The sequence below is a fragment of the Diceros bicornis genome, unplaced genomic scaffold, assembly GCF_020826845.1.
Source record: "Diceros bicornis minor isolate mBicDic1 unplaced genomic scaffold, mDicBic1.mat.cur scaffold_834_ctg1, whole genome shotgun sequence".
Taxonomy (NCBI): domain Eukaryota; kingdom Metazoa; phylum Chordata; class Mammalia; order Perissodactyla; family Rhinocerotidae; genus Diceros; species Diceros bicornis.
In genome coordinates, this window is record NW_026691712.1 from 1 (window position 1) to 21,020 (window position 21,020).

Below are 21,020 nucleotides of genomic sequence, written 5' to 3' on the forward strand. Positions count from 1 at the left end.
GGGAGGGGTGTGTCGGGCAGGGAAGCGTTCCCGGTAACCTTCTGGCCACTTGGTGAGAGGACTGAGAGCGTCGGTGATGCCCAGTCGAATACAATGTTGGCCAGAAGTCCACTCTGTCATCCCTCTGCCTCCAGCCCCCCACCCCCCCTGCTTGGCCAGACTGGCCTCCTCCATCTCCCTGCTCTGTCTCCTCCGCCGCCGCCGCCCGGTGGTCTAGCTACCCGGACAGACGGACGGGTCCAGGTTCATTCTGACTTCTCCGCCTCCCGGGCGCCAGGCTCCGGCTCTCGGCTCCCCTCGGCGCACGAGACCACGACGCACTTGGCGCCCAATCGGCGGCCCCGGGGAGACGCAGCCGGCACAGGACCTGGCCGGCGGCGGCGGGTAAGCTGCCCGCGCCTTCGCCGGCACGAGGCGCCAAGTAAAAGAGCACGCCACAGGCCCCGGCCGGTGGCCGGACCTGGCGACGTAGACCCCGCGCCCTCCCCCACCACCCCAACCCGAGCCACACCTCAGGAGGCAGGAAGGGGTGGCTTGGGGGCCGCGACGTTTGTCCCGGCCGAAGGCGTGCCGCTGGAGAGTCGAAGCACGTGCGGTGGCCACGGCAGGCGAGAGTGGCTGCCCGGGCCACTGTGGTTTGGGGCTGAGGAAGAGCGGGAGCGAGGCGAGCGTCCGAGGAGGAGGAGGAGGAGGAGGAGGAGGAGGAGGAGGAGGAGAGACGTCGGGTGGGCGAGGCGAGGCGAGCGAGGGCCAAAAAGGTTGGCAGGGGCGCAGGTGAGGTGGCAGGGCTTGGGCTGGCCGTGGAGGGTGCCGGGTGGCCTTGTCGGGGGTCCGGGGCCGAGGCCGAGGGGTAAGGGGCGAAGCGAGCGAGCGAGCTCTGGCGTGGGCTAAAAGGGGGTTGTGGAGGTGCTGGGGAGGTGGGGAGGCGGAGAGGAAGAAGATAAGGCTTCCCTGACCGGGAATCGAACCCGGGCCGCGGCGGTGAGAGCGCCGAATCCTAACCACTAGACCACCAGGGAGCGTCAGGCCTCGGGCCTGGCCTGCGCCTCCTGGACCCGGGGCCTCCATCCCGCCCGCTCGGCGCTCCCTTGGCGCCAGCCCCCTGCCTTTGGCAGGCCAGCCGCGCGCGGCCCCCGGCAATGCAGGCGCCCTAGCGTTCTTCCTGCCCGGCTGCACCCTCAAAACACTGCGCGCGCCTCCTTCTCGCACACACGCACACGGCCGCGGGCCCGGCTCCCGGCCTCCGGCTCCCGGCTCCGGGCCAGGAGGGCCCTGCGGTTCCGCAAAAGGTCGGCCCGCTGCGTTGGCCGGGAATCGAACCCGGGTCAACTGCTTGGAAGGCAGCTATGCTCACCACTATACCACCAACGCTGCACAGCCCGGGCCGCCCCGAGATGCCGGCCCGGGGCTCGCGCCGGCGCCGTCACGCCGCCGCCGCTGCCGCCGCCCGGCGCAGCCCTGCCCCGACGCCCCGCCCGCTCGCAGCTCGGCGCTGCCCCAGGCGCCGCCAACGGCCGCCCCGCGCCAGACGCAGCGGCCCTCGTCCGCCGGCCCGACCGCCTCTGGGGGCGCCCTGGCCGCCGTTCGACCCGACCAAAGCCAAAGCCGACCCCGACCCCGTCACGTCCGCCCTCCTCCTCCCTCCTCAGGTCCTGCGGCAGCGGGCTCGGCCAAGCCCTTCTCCACCGGCGGCTCCGCCAGGCCACTTCCGCGAGGCACCGAGGCGGGGGACCCATCCGACCCCCGACCCGTCCCGGCAGCTGTGCAGCTGTGCGTCGCGTCGCAAGGAGCCCATTGCGCCAGCCACCTTGGCAGGGCCGCTCGTCGGGCGCCGTGGGGAGGAGCAGAGGAAGCCCTCGCTCGGCTGCGGCGAGCAAGCGCCCGGCGAGGAGGAGGACAAGGAGGAGGGGAGAAGGGTCCGGGTGGGCGAGGGTGGGCAGCCGGGGCACGAGTCGGCGGCCTGCGCCTCGCTGGAGGGCGGGGGAGGGAGAAGAAGGGCCCTTGGGCGCAAGCGGCTGGACGGAGAGCGGTGCCGGCGACCAAAAGAGGGCGTCTTGCCTCCCCGTCGGGGAATCGAACCCCGGTCTCCCGCGTGACAGGCGGGGATACTCACCACTATACTAACGAGGACGGCGGCGGCCGCCCCGGCGCGCGATCGCTGTCCGGCTGCCCGCCGACGCCTACCCTGCTCTCGACCTCCTGCCCACCACGGCTGCCCGGCGCGTGCCCGGCCCGGCCCGACCCGACCCCTAAACAATCGCGTCATTCGACAAAGCAGATGGCGACCTCGATGCGGATGCGGACCCGGACCCGGACCCGGACCCGGACCCGGGGCTGCTCAACGCTCCGAGTGCGCGCTGCCTGTTGCCTCCAGTGCGGGGATCGCGCCGGCAGGAAGAGGCCCGAGAGGGCGAGCAAGGCGGCGGGGAGAAGGTGGGCGCGCGCCGTGCCACGTCCGCCGCGAGGAGAGGCGCGGGTGGGGGCTGGCGGCAGAGGACGGCCGCACCCCGGGGACGCGGCCCGGCGGGGGCCGGGGGTGGGCGAGGGTGTGTGGGCGGCGGAGCCCGGCGAGTCTCCCCGCCGGTCGGCGCGCGGGTCCCGTCCCTTGCGCGCCCACACAGCGGCCCGCCAGGCGCCGCGTGCGGCCAGGGTGGCACCGCTCTGCGCGTCGGGTCCCAGCCAGGTGAGCGGACACGCGCCCAGGCCCGCCGTCAGGATGGCCGAGCGGTCTAAGGCGCTGCGTTCAGGTCGCAGTCTCCCCTGGAGGCGTGGGTTCGAATCCCACTCCTGACACGCCAACCTTTTGGCCCGCCCAACAAATGCCCGGGTCCCGGGCCTCCGCGACACCCCGTCGCAGCTCTTTACCGCCTTACCGTCCGTCGCTGGCTTGCGCTCTTGCCGCCTCTCCAAAGTCCAGCCCCTACACCCACGCCTCTCGCCCCACCAGCTGCTCAGGCACGGCCACCTTTCCTGCCGACCCGTGCGCCGGCCTGGCAGAAATAGCCCAGGAGGGTGCTCCGGCGCCTTGAACCCCCTGGCAACTGGCTTGCTGGACGCACGCGCTCCCCCACCCACTCACACACCCTTCCTACCTGACCCCCCGCACGCGGAAGCTTCAGGACTTTGCACCACATCTTTCCCTCCCCTGCTTCCCCTCCCCGCCCCGGCGCCCCCCACCTCCCTCCGACCCGATCCCTGCGCCCCACCCCCTCCCCGCGCCCCCTCCCCCCGCTCCGTGCTTGTGGGTTCCCCCCTCCCTAACTGCCTCCCTCCCACTCCCGTCTCCGCTCCCACTGCCGCTCCCTCACCGCGCCCTGCGTGAAGAAAGCCCTCCACGGGTCACCGTCCGACTTCTGTCTGCTGAACAGCGACTCCCTCTGAGAGCCTGACACTCGCGCAACCAGCAGCACAACCGTCCGACGTTCTGTCCTTGCCGCCAGCCCCGCCCGCCTGCCCACCCATGCCATTCTCTCCACACCCTACTGAGGTCGCGGTCCCCATCTTGCTGGCCTGTGCCACCCACCGCGATTTTTCACCTCGGGGCCTCGCCCTGGCCACCTGCCTGCCTCCCGGGACACGCGCAGCGCAGCCATCTGCTCGCCAGCCAACGACAGAGCCCTCCCTGCACAGGGCCTGCCTGGCACCTGAGCCCAAGCCGGGAAGATTGCTCCAGTGAGTAGCCAGCAGAAGCCCTGGGCCCCCCCCCGTCACGCACCCGCCAACGTCCGGCCCCCAGCCGGGGCCACCCCCCTCGGCGGCCACACCGCGTCTCCAAGCGGGAAACCGCAGCCGGGGCCGAACCCCACCACACCGGCGCGCTCCCTCAGCGGGCTGCCCGCGAGCCGGCAGCCACTGCGCCACAGCGCTCCTCCGATCCGAGACCGCGCTCCTGCCTCGCCACCGACGCACCGGAGCTGGACCCTGGCCGGGGAGCCGTCGGCCAGAGCGCAGAAGCCAGGCTCGGGCACTTGGCCTGGCCTCTGGGCCTGAGGCCCGCTCGGCGGCGGGCGGCGGCGGAGGCCGCGCTCCCGGGCCTCCAGCTCCGACGGCTCCCCCCACGCCCCGCCGCCCCCGCCCTCGCACAGCCGGAGCACCGTTCCCGCCCGTGCCCGCCCTCGCGCCCAGCGCCCCGGCAAGAAAGCCAGCCGCCCAAGGCACTTTGGGACCGGGCTGTGGGTCGTCGAAGGAAACGTCGGCCTTCAGCTGCACCCGCCCACAGATCGCCTACCCTGACTGGCATTCGGGCGCGGGCCAGGCTTGGTCCGGCTCCCGGCTGCCTCTGGCGACGCCGGCCATCTCGCCGCGGCCCTGGGCGGCAGAGAAGGCGCGGCACGGGCCGAGCCTGCCTCGGTGCCTCGGTGCCTCCTCGCCCGCCCCCTTGCGACCGCGCCTGCGCCCTAGCGCCCTTCACGTACCTGGAGCCTCTCTTGGAGCCCACCAGTCCGCCGCCTGCTCAGATGGAGCAGGTGGCCGCGGAGGGCGGGGACCAGCGTCGGGCGGCTGGTGGCGGCGGCCATCGGTGCATGGGTGGTTCAGTGGTAGAATTCTCGCCTGCCACGCGGGAGGCCCGGGTTCGATTCCCGGCCCATGCAGCACCCCGATCCCCTTTTGGTCCCGCCGCCCCAACGCCGAGCGAGGCTTCCTCTCTCCCGCGCTCAAGGCACCTGTCCCACACCGGCTCTGCGGCCCACCGCAGCACATTCCACGTGCTCTCGTCTCCCCCGCCCCCACCCCCAAGCCCCCTCTCTCGCCCTGGAGACAGAAAGTGCACGCGGGGAACCAAGCCCCCGTGCCCAGACACCTCGACCGCTCAGCCACTCTTGTGCCCACACGCCTTCCTTGTCCCTCTGCTCTTCGCTCCCGTGACCCCGCTCGGCTCACGCCTTTCGCTTCGAGGAAGGCTACCCTGCACCACACACTGGCCCCCGCACGCCCCACTCCGTCACGGGGGTTCGCCCCCGCTCTCTGCCTCGCTCTACCCCCACTCCGAGAATCAGACCGTGTCGGTTCCTACCACCAGTAGGAGGCAACTTGCCACTCCTACGAATGATCCACCGCATTCTCCCCGACGGTCACCGACTCGTGATGGCGCGCGCTCCAGTCGTTCCGAAGAGTTCCACGATATCATCACGATGCACACACACAGCGAGCATTCATTCACCTTCTCCCGCTTGGCCGCTCTATTTCCCAAACGCTGGCCCGCCCCTCCACCACTAAAACCACCTCCGCCGCCACCACCACCAAGTCCACCGAGTCACCTCCACCAGGGCCAGCACCACCGCTATCGTCACCGCCGCCGCCACGAACACCCCCGTCGCAGGCAGCACCACCACCCCGAGAACCACCGCGGACACTCCCGGGTCCAACAGCACCACAGCCTGCAAACCCCAAGCGGCACCGCCAGCCCCAGCACCTCCTCCTCCACCCCTCACCACCCTCCTACTCCCCCAGACACCCCTACTCCTCTCCTGCCCCACACTCCCCTCCCCGCTCCGCCCCCACCCGCGGCCCCCACGTTCCAAATTCTGCTTGGCCGGGGACCGCGGGTTGCATTCGTCCCTTTGGCCTCTTTTCAACTCAACCCCAGACACACACCTGAGACCCGACTCTTTGTCGTGGGCAGAGGTCACTTGTGTCTCTGGGGCAGTTGAATTCCCCACCCTTGCCTGCTGCCTACCCCTCCTCTCACCCTACTCCTTCGCCTGACCACCTCGCAGCACAGGACACCAGTCTCGCCGGCCTGGGCCCTCTCCCACCACGGGGGCTTCCATCTTCCTCGTGCCAGGGCCCACGCCCCCTGCCCGCCACCTGCTGTTCCTTCCAGCCCCCAGGCTCACCCCCTCCATCCCTCCGCCACCAACCCCGTGGACCCCGGGCCCCTCTACGCACACTTCCACCGGTCCTGTCCTCCTCCCTCGGGCCCCTCGGACAAACCCCTGCTCCGTCCCCACCGGCACCCTAAACCTCGGCCCCCCCACCGCACCGCCCCCCCCCCCCCCCCCGCGGCACCCGTGCCGGGCAAGGTGCGCCACCGCCCGGAGCCTGTGCAGAGCCCCTGCCTGAGCGGCCAGCCGCACTCCCGGCCACATCCCGCAAGCCCCGCACCTCCCCGCCCACGCTCCACTCCGACCCACCCGGGACGCCCTCCCACACCTCCCCCGTGAGCAGCACGACGCTCACGGCCGTCCCCTCTTTTCGGGGTCGTTTGGCCCTGTGCCCTGACCCGCGTGGGAGGCCACCCACGGGAACAGACACCTTCATCCCGCTCTGTCACCCGCCCACCCACACTCACCCCCAGCACCCCGGCCAGGCCGGTGAGGGAACTTCCTGCGCTGGCGGTGAGCACCCCCATGCCCACAGGGGCTCCTCGGCACACGTCAGAACGGCTCCGTCTAAACCCGCGGAGTGTGCCGCCGCCGCCGCCGCCGCCGCCGCGGCTCTCTGCCCTTCCTGGGCTCGGCTCTCCACTTTTGCCTCCGAAGGAGCCAGTCGGCGAAGAGGTGTTCAAGTCGCTGACAGCGGCCCGGTTGTTGTGGCGGGAAGGAGACCGAGAGCTGCCACCTACTTCGGGGAGTGTCCACAGAAGGAGATGGATCCAAGGGTGGAGACAGGGATGGCGTCCATCCTGGGTGGCTGGATGGTCGGTAAGGCGGGAACGGGAACGCATCGGACCGTCCAATCTAGGTGGCGGGTGGGGGGAGGGGTGTGTCGGGCAGGGAAGCGTTCCCGGTAACCTTCTGGCCACTTGGTGAGAGGACTGAGAGCGTCGGTGATGCCCAGTCGAATACAATGTTGGCCAGAAGTCCACTCTGTCATCCCTCTGCCTCCAGCCCCCCACCCCCCCTGCTTGGCCAGACTGGCCTCCTCCATCTCCCTGCTCTGTCTCCTCCGCCGCCGCCGCCCGGTGGTCTAGCTACCCGGACAGACGGACGGGTCCAGGTTCATTCTGACTTCTCCGCCTCCCGGGCGCCAGGCTCCGGCTCTCGGCTCCCCTCGGCGCACGAGACCACGACGCACTTGGCGCCCAATCGGCGGCCCCGGGGAGACGCAGCCGGCACAGGACCTGGCCGGCGGCGGCGGGTAAGCTGCCCGCGCCTTCGCCGGCACGAGGCGCCAAGTAAAAGAGCACGCCACAGGCCCCGGCCGGTGGCCGGACCTGGCGACGTAGACCCCGCGCCCTCCCCCACCACCCCAACCCGAGCCACACCTCAGGAGGCAGGAAGGGGTGGCTTGGGGGCCGCGACGTTTGTCCCGGCCGAAGGCGTGCCGCTGGAGAGTCGAAGCACGTGCGGTGGCCACGGCAGGCGAGAGTGGCTGCCCGGGCCACTGTGGTTTGGGGCTGAGGAAGAGCGGGAGCGAGGCGAGCGTCCGAGGAGGAGGAGGAGGAGGAGGAGGAGGAGGAGGAGGAGAGACGTCGGGTGGGCGAGGCGAGGCGAGCGAGGGCCAAAAAGGTTGGCAGGGGCGCAGGTGAGGTGGCAGGGCTTGGGCTGGCCGTGGAGGGTGCCGGGTGGCCTTGTCGGGGGTCCGGGGCCGAGGCCGAGGGGTAAGGGGCGAAGCGAGCGAGCGAGCTCTGGCGTGGGCTAAAAGGGGGTTGTGGAGGTGCTGGGGAGGTGGGGAGGCGGAGAGGAAGAAGATAAGGCTTCCCTGACCGGGAATCGAACCCGGGCCGCGGCGGTGAGAGCGCCGAATCCTAACCACTAGACCACCAGGGAGCGTCAGGCCTCGGGCCTGGCCTGCGCCTCCTGGACCCGGGGCCTCCATCCCGCCCGCTCGGCGCTCCCTTGGCGCCAGCCCCCTGCCTTTGGCAGGCCAGCCGCGCGCGGCCCCCGGCAATGCAGGCGCCCTAGCGTTCTTCCTGCCCGGCTGCACCCTCAAAACACTGCGCGCGCCTCCTTCTCGCACACACGCACACGGCCGCGGGCCCGGCTCCCGGCCTCCGGCTCCCGGCTCCGGGCCAGGAGGGCCCTGCGGTTCCGCAAAAGGTCGGCCCGCTGCGTTGGCCGGGAATCGAACCCGGGTCAACTGCTTGGAAGGCAGCTATGCTCACCACTATACCACCAACGCTGCACAGCCCGGGCCGCCCCGAGATGCCGGCCCGGGGCTCGCGCCGGCGCCGTCACGCCGCCGCCGCTGCCGCCGCCCGGCGCAGCCCTGCCCCGACGCCCCGCCCGCTCGCAGCTCGGCGCTGCCCCAGGCGCCGCCAACGGCCGCCCCGCGCCAGACGCAGCGGCCCTCGTCCGCCGGCCCGACCGCCTCTGGGGGCGCCCTGGCCGCCGTTCGACCCGACCAAAGCCAAAGCCGACCCCGACCCCGTCACGTCCGCCCTCCTCCTCCCTCCTCAGGTCCTGCGGCAGCGGGCTCGGCCAAGCCCTTCTCCACCGGCGGCTCCGCCAGGCCACTTCCGCGAGGCACCGAGGCGGGGGACCCATCCGACCCCCGACCCGTCCCGGCAGCTGTGCAGCTGTGCGTCGCGTCGCAAGGAGCCCATTGCGCCAGCCACCTTGGCAGGGCCGCTCGTCGGGCGCCGTGGGGAGGAGCAGAGGAAGCCCTCGCTCGGCTGCGGCGAGCAAGCGCCCGGCGAGGAGGAGGACAAGGAGGAGGGGAGAAGGGTCCGGGTGGGCGAGGGTGGGCAGCCGGGGCACGAGTCGGCGGCCTGCGCCTCGCTGGAGGGCGGGGGAGGGAGAAGAAGGGCCCTTGGGCGCAAGCGGCTGGACGGAGAGCGGTGCCGGCGACCAAAAGAGGGCGTCTTGCCTCCCCGTCGGGGAATCGAACCCCGGTCTCCCGCGTGACAGGCGGGGATACTCACCACTATACTAACGAGGACGGCGGCGGCCGCCCCGGCGCGCGATCGCTGTCCGGCTGCCCGCCGACGCCTACCCTGCTCTCGACCTCCTGCCCACCACGGCTGCCCGGCGCGTGCCCGGCCCGGCCCGACCCGACCCCTAAACAATCGCGTCATTCGACAAAGCAGATGGCGACCTCGATGCGGATGCGGACCCGGACCCGGACCCGGACCCGGACCCGGGGCTGCTCAACGCTCCGAGTGCGCGCTGCCTGTTGCCTCCAGTGCGGGGATCGCGCCGGCAGGAAGAGGCCCGAGAGGGCGAGCAAGGCGGCGGGGAGAAGGTGGGCGCGCGCCGTGCCACGTCCGCCGCGAGGAGAGGCGCGGGTGGGGGCTGGCGGCAGAGGACGGCCGCACCCCGGGGACGCGGCCCGGCGGGGGCCGGGGGTGGGCGAGGGTGTGTGGGCGGCGGAGCCCGGCGAGTCTCCCCGCCGGTCGGCGCGCGGGTCCCGTCCCTTGCGCGCCCACACAGCGGCCCGCCAGGCGCCGCGTGCGGCCAGGGTGGCACCGCTCTGCGCGTCGGGTCCCAGCCAGGTGAGCGGACACGCGCCCAGGCCCGCCGTCAGGATGGCCGAGCGGTCTAAGGCGCTGCGTTCAGGTCGCAGTCTCCCCTGGAGGCGTGGGTTCGAATCCCACTCCTGACACGCCAACCTTTTGGCCCGCCCAACAAATGCCCGGGTCCCGGGCCTCCGCGACACCCCGTCGCAGCTCTTTACCGCCTTACCGTCCGTCGCTGGCTTGCGCTCTTGCCGCCTCTCCAAAGTCCAGCCCCTACACCCACGCCTCTCGCCCCACCAGCTGCTCAGGCACGGCCACCTTTCCTGCCGACCCGTGCGCCGGCCTGGCAGAAATAGCCCAGGAGGGTGCTCCGGCGCCTTGAACCCCCTGGCAACTGGCTTGCTGGACGCACGCGCTCCCCCACCCACTCACACACCCTTCCTACCTGACCCCCCGCACGCGGAAGCTTCAGGACTTTGCACCACATCTTTCCCTCCCCTGCTTCCCCTCCCCGCCCCGGCGCCCCCCACCTCCCTCCGACCCGATCCCTGCGCCCCACCCCCTCCCCGCGCCCCCTCCCCCCGCTCCGTGCTTGTGGGTTCCCCCCTCCCTAACTGCCTCCCTCCCACTCCCGTCTCCGCTCCCACTGCCGCTCCCTCACCGCGCCCTGCGTGAAGAAAGCCCTCCACGGGTCACCGTCCGACTTCTGTCTGCTGAACAGCGACTCCCTCTGAGAGCCTGACACTCGCGCAACCAGCAGCACAACCGTCCGACGTTCTGTCCTTGCCGCCAGCCCCGCCCGCCTGCCCACCCATGCCATTCTCTCCACACCCTACTGAGGTCGCGGTCCCCATCTTGCTGGCCTGTGCCACCCACCGCGATTTTTCACCTCGGGGCCTCGCCCTGGCCACCTGCCTGCCTCCCGGGACACGCGCAGCGCAGCCATCTGCTCGCCAGCCAACGACAGAGCCCTCCCTGCACAGGGCCTGCCTGGCACCTGAGCCCAAGCCGGGAAGGTTGCTCCAGTGAGTAGCCAGCAGAAGCCCTGGGCCCCCCCCCCGTCACGCACCCGCCAACGTCCGGCCCCCAGCCGGGGCCACCCCCCTCGGCGGCCACACCGCGTCTCCAAGCGGGAAACCGCAGCCGGGGCCGAACCCCACCACACCGGCGCGCTCCCTCAGCGGGCTGCCCGCGAGCCGGCAGCCACTGCGCCACAGCGCTCCTCCGATCCGAGACCGCGCTCCTGCCTCGCCACCGACGCACCGGAGCTGGACCCTGGCCGGGGAGCCGTCGGCCAGAGCGCAGAAGCCAGGCTCGGGCACTTGGCCTGGCCTCTGGGCCTGAGGCCCGCTCGGCGGCGGGCGGCGGCGGAGGCCGCGCTCCCGGGCCTCCAGCTCCGACGGCTCCCCCCACGCCCCGCCGCCCCCCGCCCTCGCACAGCCGGAGCACCGTTCCCGCCCGTGCCCGCCCTCGCGCCCAGCGCCCCGGCAAGAAAGCCAGCCGCCCAAGGCACTTTGGGACCGGGCTGTGGGTCGTCGAAGGAAACGTCGGCCTTCAGCTGCACCCGCCCACAGATCGCCTACCCTGACTGGCATTCGGGCGCGGGCCAGGCTTGGTCCGGCTCCCGGCTGCCTCTGGCGACGCCGGCCATCTCGCCGCGGCCCTGGGCGGCAGAGAAGGCGCGGCACGGGCCGAGCCTGCCTCGGTGCCTCGGTGCCTCCTCGCCCGCCCCCTTGCGACCGCGCCTGCGCCCTAGCGCCCTTCACGTACCTGGAGCCTCTCTTGGAGCCCACCAGTCCGCCGCCTGCTCAGATGGAGCAGGTGGCCGCGGAGGGCGGGCGGGGACCAGCGTCGGGCGGCTGGTGGCGGCGGCCATCGGTGCATGGGTGGTTCAGTGGTAGAATTCTCGCCTGCCACGCGGGAGGCCCGGGTTCGATTCCCGGCCCATGCAGCACCCCGATCCCCTTTTGGTCCCGCCGCCCCAACGCCGAGCGAGGCTTCCTCTCTCCCGCGCTCAAGGCACCTGTCCCACACCGGCTCTGCGGCCCACCGCAGCACATTCCACGTGCTCTCGTCTCCCCCGCCCCCACCCCCAAGCCCCCTCTCTCGCCCTGGAGACAGAAAGTGCACGCGGGGAACCAAGCCCCCGTGCCCAGACACCTCGACCGCTCAGCCACTCTTGTGCCCACACGCCTTCCTTGTCCCTCTGCTCTTCGCTCCCGTGACCCCGCTCGGCTCACGCCTTTCGCTTCGAGGAAGGCTACCCTGCACCACACACTGGCCCCCGCACGCCCCACTCCGTCACGGGGGTTCGCCCCCGCTCTCTGCCTCGCTCTACCCCCACTCCGAGAATCAGACCGTGTCGGTTCCTACCACCAGTAGGAGGCAACTTGCCACTCCTACGAGTGATCCACCGCATTCTCCCCGACGGTCACCGACTCGTGATGGCGCGCGCTCCAGTCGTTCCGAAGAGTTCCACGATATCATCACGATGCACACACACAGCGAGCATTCATTCACCTTCTCCCGCTTGGCCGCTCTATTTCCCAAACGCTGGCCCGCCCCTCCACCACTAAAACCACCTCCGCCGCCACCACCACCAAGTCCACCGAGTCACCTCCACCAGGGCCAGCACCACCGCTATCGTCACCGCCGCCGCCACGAACACCCCCGTCGCAGGCAGCACCACCACCCCGAGAACCACCGCGGACACTCCCGGGTCCAACAGCACCACAGCCTGCAAACCCCAAGCGGCACCGCCAGCCCCAGCACCTCCTCCTCCACCCCTCACCACCCTCCTACTCCCCCAGACACCCCTACTCCTCTCCTGCCCCACACTCCCCTCCCCGCTCCGCCCCCACCCGCGGCCCCCACGTTCCAAATTCTGCTTGGCCGGGGACCGCGGGTTGCATTCGTCCCTTTGGCCTCTTTTCAACTCAACCCCAGACACACACCTGAGACCCGACTCTTTGTCGTGGGCAGAGGTCACTTGTGTCTCTGGGGCAGTTGAATTCCCCACCCTTGCCTGCTGCCTACCCCTCCTCTCACCCTACTCCTTCGCCTGACCACCTCGCAGCACAGGACACCAGTCTCGCCGGCCTGGGCCCTCTCCCACCACGGGGGCTTCCATCTTCCTCGCGCCAGGGCCCACGCCCCCTGCCCGCCACCTGCTGTTCCTTCCAGCCCCCAGGCTCACCCCCTCCATCCCTCCGCCACCAACCCCGTGGACCCCGGGCCCCTCTACGCACACTTCCACCGGTCCTGTCCTCCTCCCTCGGGCCCCTCGGACAAACCCCTGCTCCGTCCCCACCGGCACCCTAAACCTCGGCCCCCCCACCGCACCGCCCCCCCCCCCCCCCCCCGCGGCACCCGTGCCGGGCAAGGTGCGCCACCGCCCGGAGCCTGTGCAGAGCCCCTGCCTGAGCGGCCAGCCGCACTCCCGGCCACATCCCGCAAGCCCCGCACCTCCCCGCCCACGCTCCACTCCGACCCACCCGGGACGCCCTCCCACACCTCCCCCGTGAGCAGCACGACGCTCACGGCCGTCCCCTCTTTTCGGGGTCGTTTGGCCCTGTGCCCTGACCCGCGTGGGAGGCCACCCACGGGAACAGACACCTTCATCCCGCTCTGTCACCCGCCCACCCACACTCACCCCCAGCACCCCGGCCCCGGTGAGGGAACTTCCTGCGCTGGCGGTGAGCACCCCCATGCCCACAGGGGCTCCTCGGCACACGTCAGAACGGCTCCGTCTAAACCCGCGGAGTGTGCCGCCGCCGCCGCCGCCGCCGCCGCCGCCGCCGCCGCGGCTCTCTGCCCTTCCTGGGCTCGGCTCTCCACTTTTGCCTCCGAAGGAGCCAGTCGGCGAAGAGGTGTTCAAGTCGCTGACAGCGGCCCGGTTGTTGTGGCGGGAAGGAGACCGAGAGCTGCCATCTACTTCGGGGAGTGTCCACAGAAGGAGATGGATCCAAGGGTGGAGACAGGGATGGCGTCCATCCTGGGTGGCTGGATGGTCGGTAAGGCGGGAACGGGAACACATCGGACCGTCCAATCTAGGTGGCGGGTGGGGGGAGGGGTGTGTCGGGCAGGGAAGCGTTCCCGGTAACCTTCTGGCCACTTGGTGAGAGGACTGAGAGCGTCGGTGATGCCCAGTCGAATACAATGTTGGCCAGAAGTCCACTCTGTCATCCCTCTGCCTCCAGCCCCCCACCCCCCCTGCTTGGCCAGACTGGCCTCCTCCATCTCCCTGCTCTGTCTCCTCCGCCGCCGCCGCCCGGTGGTCTAGCTACCCGGACAGACGGACGGGTCCAGGTTCATTCTGACTTCTCCGCCTCCCGGGCGCCAGGCTCCGGCTCTCGGCTCCCCTCGGCGCACGAGACCACGACGCACTTGGCGCCCAATCGGCGGCCCCGGGGAGACGCAGCCGGCACAGGACCTGGCCGGCGGCGGCGGGTAAGCTGCCCGCGCCTTCGCCGGCACGAGGCGCCAAGTAAAAGAGCACGCCACAGGCCCCGGCCGGTGGCCGGACCTGGCGACGTAGACCCCGCGCCCTCCCCCACCACCCCAACCCGAGCCACACCTCAGGAGGCAGGAAGGGGTGGCTTGGGGGCCGCGACGTTTGTCCCGGCCGAAGGCGTGCCGCTGGAGAGTCGAAGCACGTGCGGTGGCCACGGCAGGCGAGAGTGGCTGCCCGGGCCACTGTGGTTTGGGGCTGAGGAAGAGCGGGAGCGAGGCGAGCGTCCGAGGATGAGGAGGAGGAGGAGGAGGAGGAGGAGGAGGAGGAGAGACGTCGGGTGGGCGAGGCGAGGCGAGCGAGGGCCAAAAAGGTTGGCAGGGGCGCAGGTGAGGTGGCAGGGCTTGGGCTGGCCGTGGAGGGTGCCGGGTGGCCTTGTCGGGGGTCCGGGGCCGAGGCCGAGGGGTAAGGGGCGAAGCGAGCGAGCGAGCTCTGGCGTGGGCTAAAAGGGGGTTGTGGAGGTGCTGGGGAGGTGGGGAGGCGGAGAGGAAGAAGATAAGGCTTCCCTGACCGGGAATCGAACCCGGGCCGCGGCGGTGAGAGCGCCGAATCCTAACCACTAGACCACCAGGGAGCGTCAGGCCTCGGGCCTGGCCTGCGCCTCCTGGACCCGGGGCCTCCATCCCGCCCGCTCGGCGCTCCCTTGGCGCCAGCCCCCTGCCTTTGGCAGGCCAGCCGCGCGCGGCCCCCGGCAATGCAGGCGCCCTAGCGTTCTTCCTGCCCGGCTGCACCCTCAAAACACTGCGCGCGCCTCCTTCTCGCACACACGCACACGGCCGCGGGCCCGGCTCCCGGCCTCCGGCTCCCGGCTCCGGGCCAGGAGGGCCCTGCGGTTCCGCAAAAGGTCGGCCCGCTGCGTTGGCCGGGAATCGAACCCGGGTCAACTGCTTGGAAGGCAGCTATGCTCACCACTATACCACCAACGCTGCACAGCCCGGGCCGCCCCGAGATGCCGGCCCGGGGCTCGCGCCGGCGCCGTCACGCCGCCGCCGCTGCCGCCGCCCGGCGCAGCCCTGCCCCGACGCCCCGCCCGCTCGCAGCTCGGCGCTGCCCCAGGCGCCGCCAACGGCCGCCCCGCGCCAGACGCAGCGGCCCTCGTCCGCCGGCCCGACCGCCTCTGGGGGCGCCCTGGCCGCCGTTCGACCCGACCAAAGCCAAAGCCGACCCCGACCCCGTCACGTCCGCCCTCCTCCTCCCTCCTCAGGTCCTGCGGCAGCGGGCTCGGCCAAGCCCTTCTCCACCGGCGGCTCCGCCAGGCCACTTCCGCGAGGCACCGAGGCGGGGGACCCATCCGACCCCCGACCCGTCCCGGCAGCTGTGCAGCTGTGCGTCGCGTCGCAAGGAGCCCATTGCGCCAGCCACCTTGGCAGGGCCGCTCGTCGGGCGCCGTGGGGAGGAGCAGAGGAAGCCCTCGCTCGGCTGCGGCGAGCAAGCGCCCGGCGAGGAGGAGGACAAGGAGGAGGGGAGAAGGGTCCGGGTGGGCGAGGGTGGGCAGCCGGGGCACGAGTCGGCGGCCTGCGCCTCGCTGGAGGGCGGGGGAGGGAGAAGAAGGGCCCTTGGGCGCAAGCGGCTGGACGGAGAGCGGTGCCGGCGACCAAAAGAGGGCGTCTTGCCTCCCCGTCGGGGAATCGAACCCCGGTCTCCCGCGTGACAGGCGGGGATACTCACCACTATACTAACGAGGACGGCGGCGGCCGCCCCGGCGCGCGATCGCTGTCCGGCTGCCCGCCGACGCCTACCCTGCTCTCGACCTCCTGCCCACCACGGCTGCCCGGCGCGTGCCCGGCCCGGCCCGACCCGACCCCTAAACAATCGCGTCATTCGACAAAGCAGATGGCGACCTCGATGCGGATGCGGACCCGGACCCGGACCCGGACCCGGACCCGGGGCTGCTCAACGCTCCGAGTGCGCGCTGCCTGTTGCCTCCAGTGCGGGGATCGCGCCGGCAGGAAGAGGCCCGAGAGGGCGAGCAAGGCGGCGGGGAGAAGGTGGGCGCGCGCCGTGCCACGTCCGCCGCGAGGAGAGGCGCGGGTGGGGGCTGGCGGCAGAGGACGGCCGCACCCCGGGGACGCGGCCCGGCGGGGGCCGGGGGTGGGCGAGGGTGTGTGGGCGGCGGAGCCCGGCGAGTCTCCCCGCCGGTCGGCGCGCGGGTCCCGTCCCTTGCGCGCCCACACAGCGGCCCGCCAGGCGCCGCGTGCGGCCAGGGTGGCACCGCTCTGCGCGTCGGGTCCCAGCCAGGTGAGCGGACACGCGCCCAGGCCCGCCGTCAGGATGGCCGAGCGGTCTAAGGCGCTGCGTTCAGGTCGCAGTCTCCCCTGGAGGCGTGGGTTCGAATCCCACTCCTGACACGCCAACCTTTTGGCCCGCCCAACAAATGCCCGGGTCCCGGGCCTCCGCGACACCCCGTCGCAGCTCTTTACCGCCTTACCGTCCGTCGCTGGCTTGCGCTCTTGCCGCCTCTCCAAAGTCCAGCCCCTACACCCACGCCTCTCGCCCCACCAGCTGCTCAGGCACGGCCACCTTTCCTGCCGACCCGTGCGCCGGCCTGGCAGAAATAGCCCAGGAGGGTGCTCCGGCGCCTTGAACCCCCTGGCAACTGGCTTGCTGGACGCACGCGCTCCCCCACCCACTCACACACCCTTCCTACCTGACCCCCCGCACGCGGAAGCTTCAGGACTTTGCACCACATCTTTCCCTCCCCTGCTTCCCCTCCCCGCCCCGGCGCCCCCCACCTCCCTCCGACCCGATCCCTGCGCCCCACCCCCTCCCCGCGCCCCCTCCCCCCGCTCCGTGCTTGTGGGTTCCCCCCTCCCTAACTGCCTCCCTCCCACTCCCGTCTCCGCTCCCACTGCCGCTCCCTCACCGCGCCCTGCGTGAAGAAAGCCCTCCACGGGTCACCGTCCGACTTCTGTCTGCTGAACAGCGACTCCCTCTGAGAGCCTGACACTCGCGCAACCAGCAGCACAACCGTCCGACGTTCTGTCCTTGCCGCCAGCCCCGCCCGCCTGCCCACCCATGCCATTCTCTCCACACCCTACTGAGGTCGCGGTCCCCATCTTGCTGGCCTGTGCCACCCACCGCGATTTTTCACCTCGGGGCCTCGCCCTGGCCACCTGCCTGCCTCCCGGGACACGCGCAGCGCAGCCATCTGCTCGCCAGCCAACGACAGAGCCCTCCCTGCACAGGGCCTGCCTGGCACCTGAGCCCAAGCCGGGAAGGTTGCTCCAGTGAGTAGCCAGCAGAAGCCCTGGGCCCCCCCCCCGTCACGCACCCGCCAACGTCCGGCCCCCAGCCGGGGCCACCCCCCTCGGCGGCCACACCGCGTCTCCAAGCGGGAAACCGCAGCCGGGGCCGAACCCCACCACACCGGCGCGCTCCCTCAGCGGGCTGCCCGCGAGCCGGCAGCCACTGCGCCACAGCGCTCCTCCGATCCGAGACCGCGCTCCTGCCTCGCCACCGACGCACCGGAGCTGGACCCTGGCCGGGGAGCCGTCGGCCAGAGCGCAGAAGCCAGGCTCGGGCACTTGGCCTGGCCTCTGGGCCTGAGGCCCGCTCGGCGGCGGGCGGCGGCGGAGGCCGCGCTCCCGGGCCTCCAGCTCCGACGGCTCCCCCCACGCCCCGCCGCCCCCGCCCTCGCACAGCCGGAGCACCGTTCCCGCCCGTGCCCGCCCTCGCGCCCAGCGCCCCGGCAAGAAAGCCAGCCGCCCAAGGCACTTTGGGACCGGGCTGTGGGTCGTCGAAGGAAACGTCGGCCTTCAGCTGCACCCGCCCACAGATCCCCTACCCTGACTGGCATTCGGGCGCGGGCCAGGCTTGGTCCGGCTCCCGGCTGCCTCTGGCGACGCCGGCCATCTCGCCGCGGCCCTGGGCGGCAGAGAAGGCGCGGCACGGGCCGAGCCTGCCTCGGTGCCTCGGTGCCTCCTCGCCCGCCCCCTTGCGACCGCGCCTGCGCCCTAGCGCCCTTCACGTACCTGGAGCCTCTCTTGGAGCCCACCAGTCCGCCGCCTGCTCAGATGGAGCAGGTGGCCGCGGAGGGCGGGCGGGGACCAGCGTCGGGCGGCTGGTGGCGGCGGCCATCGGTGCATGGGTGGTTCAGTGGTAGAATTCTCGCCTGCCACGCGGGAGGCCCGGGTTCGATTCCCGGCCCATGCAGCACCCCGATCCCCTTTTGGTCCCGCCGCCCCAACGCCGAGCGAGGCTTCCTCTCTCCCGCGCTCAAGGCACCTGTCCCACACCGGCTCTGCGGCCCACCGCAGCACATTCCACGTGCTCTCGTCTCCCCCGCCCCCACCCCCAAGCCCCCTCTCTCGCCCTGGAGACAGAAAGTGCACGCGGGGAACCAAGCCCCCGTGCCCAGACACCTCGACCGCTCAGCCACTCTTGTGCCCACACGCCTTCCTTGTCCCTCTGCTCTTCGCTCCCGTGACCCCGCTCGGCTCACGCCTTTCGCTTCGAGGAAGGCTACCCTGCACCACACACTGGCCCCCGCACGCCCCACTCCGTCACGGGGGTTCGCCCCCGCTCTCTGCCTCGCTCTACCCCCACTCCGAGAATCAGACCGTGTCGGTTCCTACCACCAGTAGGAGGCAACTTGCCACTCCTACGAGTGATCCACCGCATTCTCCCCGACGGTCACCGACTCGTGATGGCGCGCGCTCCAGTCGTTCCGAAGAGTTCCACGATATCATCACGATGCACACACACAGCGAGCATTCATTCACCTTCTCCCGCTTGGCCGCTCTATTTCCCAAACGCTGGCCCGCCCCTCCACCACTAAAACCACCTCCGCCGCCACCACCACCAAGTCCACCGAGTCACCTCCACCAGGGCCAGCACCACCGCTATCGTCACCGCCGCCGCCACGAACACCCCCGTCGCAGGCAGCACCACCACCCCGAGAACCACCGCGGACACTCCCGGGTCCAACAGCACCACAGCCTGCAAACCCCAAGCGGCACCGCCAGCCCCAGCACCTCCTCCTCCACCCCTCACCACCCTCCTACTCCCCCAGACACCCCTACTCCTCTCCTGCCCCACACTCCCCTCCCCGCTCCGCCCCCACCCGCGGCCCCCACGTTCCAAATTCTGCTTGGCCGGGGACCGCGGGTTGCATTCGTCCCTTTGGCCTCTTTTCAACTCAACCCCAGACACACACCTGAGACCCGACTCTTTGTCGTGGGCAGAGGTCACTTGTGTCTCTGGGGCAGTTGAATTCCCCACCCTTGCCTGCTGCCTACCCCTCCTCTCACCCTACTCCTTCGCCTGACCACCTCGCAGCACAGGACACCAGTCTCGCCGGCCTGGGCCCTCTCCCACCACGGGGGCTTCCATCTTCCTCGCGCCAGGGCCCACGCCCCCTGCCCGCCACCTGCTGTTCCTTCCAGCCCCCAGGCTCACCCCCTCCATCCCTCCGCCACCAACCCCGTGGACCCCGGGCCCCTCTACGCACACTTCCACCGGTCCTGTCCTCCTCCCTCGGGCCCCTCGGACAAACCCCTGCTCCGTCCCCACCGGCACCCTAAACCTCGGCCCCCCCACCGCACCGCCCCCCCCCCCGCGGCACCCGTGCCGGGCAAGGTGCGCCACCGCCCGGAGCCTGTGCAGAGCCCCTGCCTGAGCGGCCAGCCGCACTCCCGGCCACATCCCGCAAGCCCCGCACCTCCCCGCCCACGCTCCACTCCGACCCACCCGGGACGCCCTCCCACACCTCCCCCGTGAGCAGCACGACGCTCACGGCCGTCCCCTCTTTTCGGGGTCGTTTGGCCCTGTGCCCTGACCCGCGTGGGAGGCCACCCACGGGAACAGACACCTTCATCCCGCTCTGTCACCCGCCCACCCACACTCACCCCCAGCACCCCGGCCAGGCCGGTGAGGGAACTTCCTGCGCTGGCGGTGAGCACCCCCATGCCCACAGGGGCTCCTCGGCACACGTCAGAACGGCTCCGTCTAAACCCGCGGAGTGTGCCGCCGCCGCCGCCGCCGCCGCCGCGGCTCTCTGCCCTTCCTGGGCTCGGCTCTCCACTTTTGCCTCCGAAGGAGCCAGTCGGCGAAGAGGTGTTCAAGTCGCTGACAGCGGCCCGGTTGTTGTGGCGGGAAGGAGACCGAGAGCTGCCACCTACTTCGGGGAGTGTCCACAGAAGGAGATGGATCCAAGGGTGGAGACAGGGATGGCGTCCATCCTGGGTGGCTGGATGGTCGGTAAGGCGGGAACGGGAACGCATCGGACCGTCCAATCTAGGTGGCGGGTGGGGGGAGGGGTGTGTCGGGCAGGGAAGCGTTCCCGGTAACCTTCTGGCCACTTGGTGAGAGGACTGAGAGCGTCGGTGATGCCCAGTCGAATACAATGTTGGCCAGAAGTCCACTCTGTCATCCCTCTGCCTCCAGCCCCCCACCCCCCCTGCTTGGCCAGACTGGCCTCCTCCATCTCCCTGCTCTGTCTCCTCCGCCGCCGCCGCCCGGTGGTCTAGCTACCCGGACAGACGGACGGGTCCAGGTTCATTCTGACTTCTCCGCCTCCCGGGCGCCAGGCTCCGGCTCTCGGCTCCCCTCGGCGCACGAGACCACGACGCACTTGGCGCCCAATCGGCGGCCCCGGGGAGACGCAGCCAGCACAGGACCTGGCCGGCGGCGGCGGGTAAGCTGCCCGCGCCTTCGCCGGCACGAGGCGCCAAGTAAAAGAGCACGCCACAGGCCCCGGCCGGTGGCCGGACCTGGCGACGTAGACCCCGCGCCCTCCCCCACCACCCCAACCCGAGCCACACCTCAGGAGGCAGGAAGGGGTGGCTTGGGGGCCGCGACGTTTGTCCCGGCCGAAGGCGTGCCGCTGGAGAGTCGAAGCACGTGCGGTGGCCACGGCAGGCGAGAGTGGCTGCCCGGGCCACTGTGGTTTGGGGCTGAGGAAGAGCGGGAGCGAGGCGAGCGTCCGAGGAGGAGGAGGAGGAGGAGGAGGAGGAGGAGGAGAGACGTCGGGTGGGCGAGGCGAGGCGAGCGAGGGCCAAAAAGGTTGGCAGGGGCGCAGGTGAGGTGGCAGGGCTTGGGCTGGCCGTGGAGGGTGCCGGGTGGCCTTGTCGGGGGTCCGGGGCCGAGGCCGAGGGGTAAGGGGCGAAGCGAGCGAGCGAGCTCTGGCGTGGGCTAAAAGGGGGTTGTGGAGGTGCTGGGGAGGTGGGGAGG

At 71.5% G+C, this 21,020-nt stretch overlaps 15 non-coding genes across 15 annotated transcripts; 6 read left to right on the forward strand and 9 right to left on the reverse strand.

Annotated features, from left to right (window-relative positions):
* Positions 1 to 947: 947 nt before the first annotated feature.
* On the reverse strand, positions 948 to 1,019 carry TRNAE-CUC (transfer RNA glutamic acid (anticodon CUC)). The gene has a single exon. It is a non-coding gene; the product is annotated as a tRNA-Glu (tRNA).
* Positions 1,020 to 1,299: 280 nt separating this feature from the next.
* On the reverse strand, positions 1,300 to 1,371 carry TRNAG-UCC (transfer RNA glycine (anticodon UCC)). Its single transcript has one exon. It is a non-coding gene; the product is annotated as a tRNA-Gly (tRNA).
* Positions 1,372 to 2,058: 687 nt separating this feature from the next.
* On the reverse strand, positions 2,059 to 2,130 carry TRNAD-GUC (transfer RNA aspartic acid (anticodon GUC)). Its single transcript has one exon. It is a non-coding gene; the product is annotated as a tRNA-Asp (tRNA).
* A 580-nt stretch (positions 2,131 to 2,710) lies between these two features.
* On the forward strand, positions 2,711 to 2,793 carry TRNAL-CAG (transfer RNA leucine (anticodon CAG)). The gene has a single exon. It is a non-coding gene; the product is annotated as a tRNA-Leu (tRNA).
* A 1,728-nt stretch (positions 2,794 to 4,521) lies between these two features.
* TRNAG-GCC (transfer RNA glycine (anticodon GCC)) lies at positions 4,522 to 4,592 on the forward strand. The gene has a single exon. It is a non-coding gene; the product is annotated as a tRNA-Gly (tRNA).
* Positions 4,593 to 7,640: 3,048 nt separating this feature from the next.
* TRNAE-CUC (transfer RNA glutamic acid (anticodon CUC)) lies at positions 7,641 to 7,712 on the reverse strand. Its single transcript has one exon. It is a non-coding gene; the product is annotated as a tRNA-Glu (tRNA).
* A 280-nt stretch (positions 7,713 to 7,992) lies between these two features.
* Positions 7,993 to 8,064, reverse strand: TRNAG-UCC (transfer RNA glycine (anticodon UCC)). The gene has a single exon. It is a non-coding gene; the product is annotated as a tRNA-Gly (tRNA).
* A 687-nt stretch (positions 8,065 to 8,751) lies between these two features.
* Positions 8,752 to 8,823, reverse strand: TRNAD-GUC (transfer RNA aspartic acid (anticodon GUC)). The gene has a single exon. It is a non-coding gene; the product is annotated as a tRNA-Asp (tRNA).
* A 580-nt stretch (positions 8,824 to 9,403) lies between these two features.
* Positions 9,404 to 9,486, forward strand: TRNAL-CAG (transfer RNA leucine (anticodon CAG)). The gene has a single exon. It is a non-coding gene; the product is annotated as a tRNA-Leu (tRNA).
* Positions 9,487 to 11,220: 1,734 nt separating this feature from the next.
* On the forward strand, positions 11,221 to 11,291 carry TRNAG-GCC (transfer RNA glycine (anticodon GCC)). The gene has a single exon. It is a non-coding gene; the product is annotated as a tRNA-Gly (tRNA).
* A 3,061-nt stretch (positions 11,292 to 14,352) lies between these two features.
* TRNAE-CUC (transfer RNA glutamic acid (anticodon CUC)) lies at positions 14,353 to 14,424 on the reverse strand. The gene has a single exon. It is a non-coding gene; the product is annotated as a tRNA-Glu (tRNA).
* A 280-nt stretch (positions 14,425 to 14,704) lies between these two features.
* TRNAG-UCC (transfer RNA glycine (anticodon UCC)) lies at positions 14,705 to 14,776 on the reverse strand. The gene has a single exon. It is a non-coding gene; the product is annotated as a tRNA-Gly (tRNA).
* Positions 14,777 to 15,463: 687 nt separating this feature from the next.
* On the reverse strand, positions 15,464 to 15,535 carry TRNAD-GUC (transfer RNA aspartic acid (anticodon GUC)). The gene has a single exon. It is a non-coding gene; the product is annotated as a tRNA-Asp (tRNA).
* A 580-nt stretch (positions 15,536 to 16,115) lies between these two features.
* On the forward strand, positions 16,116 to 16,198 carry TRNAL-CAG (transfer RNA leucine (anticodon CAG)). The gene has a single exon. It is a non-coding gene; the product is annotated as a tRNA-Leu (tRNA).
* A 1,733-nt stretch (positions 16,199 to 17,931) lies between these two features.
* On the forward strand, positions 17,932 to 18,002 carry TRNAG-GCC (transfer RNA glycine (anticodon GCC)). Its single transcript has one exon. It is a non-coding gene; the product is annotated as a tRNA-Gly (tRNA).
* The last annotated feature ends 3,018 nt before the right edge of the window (positions 18,003 to 21,020 follow it).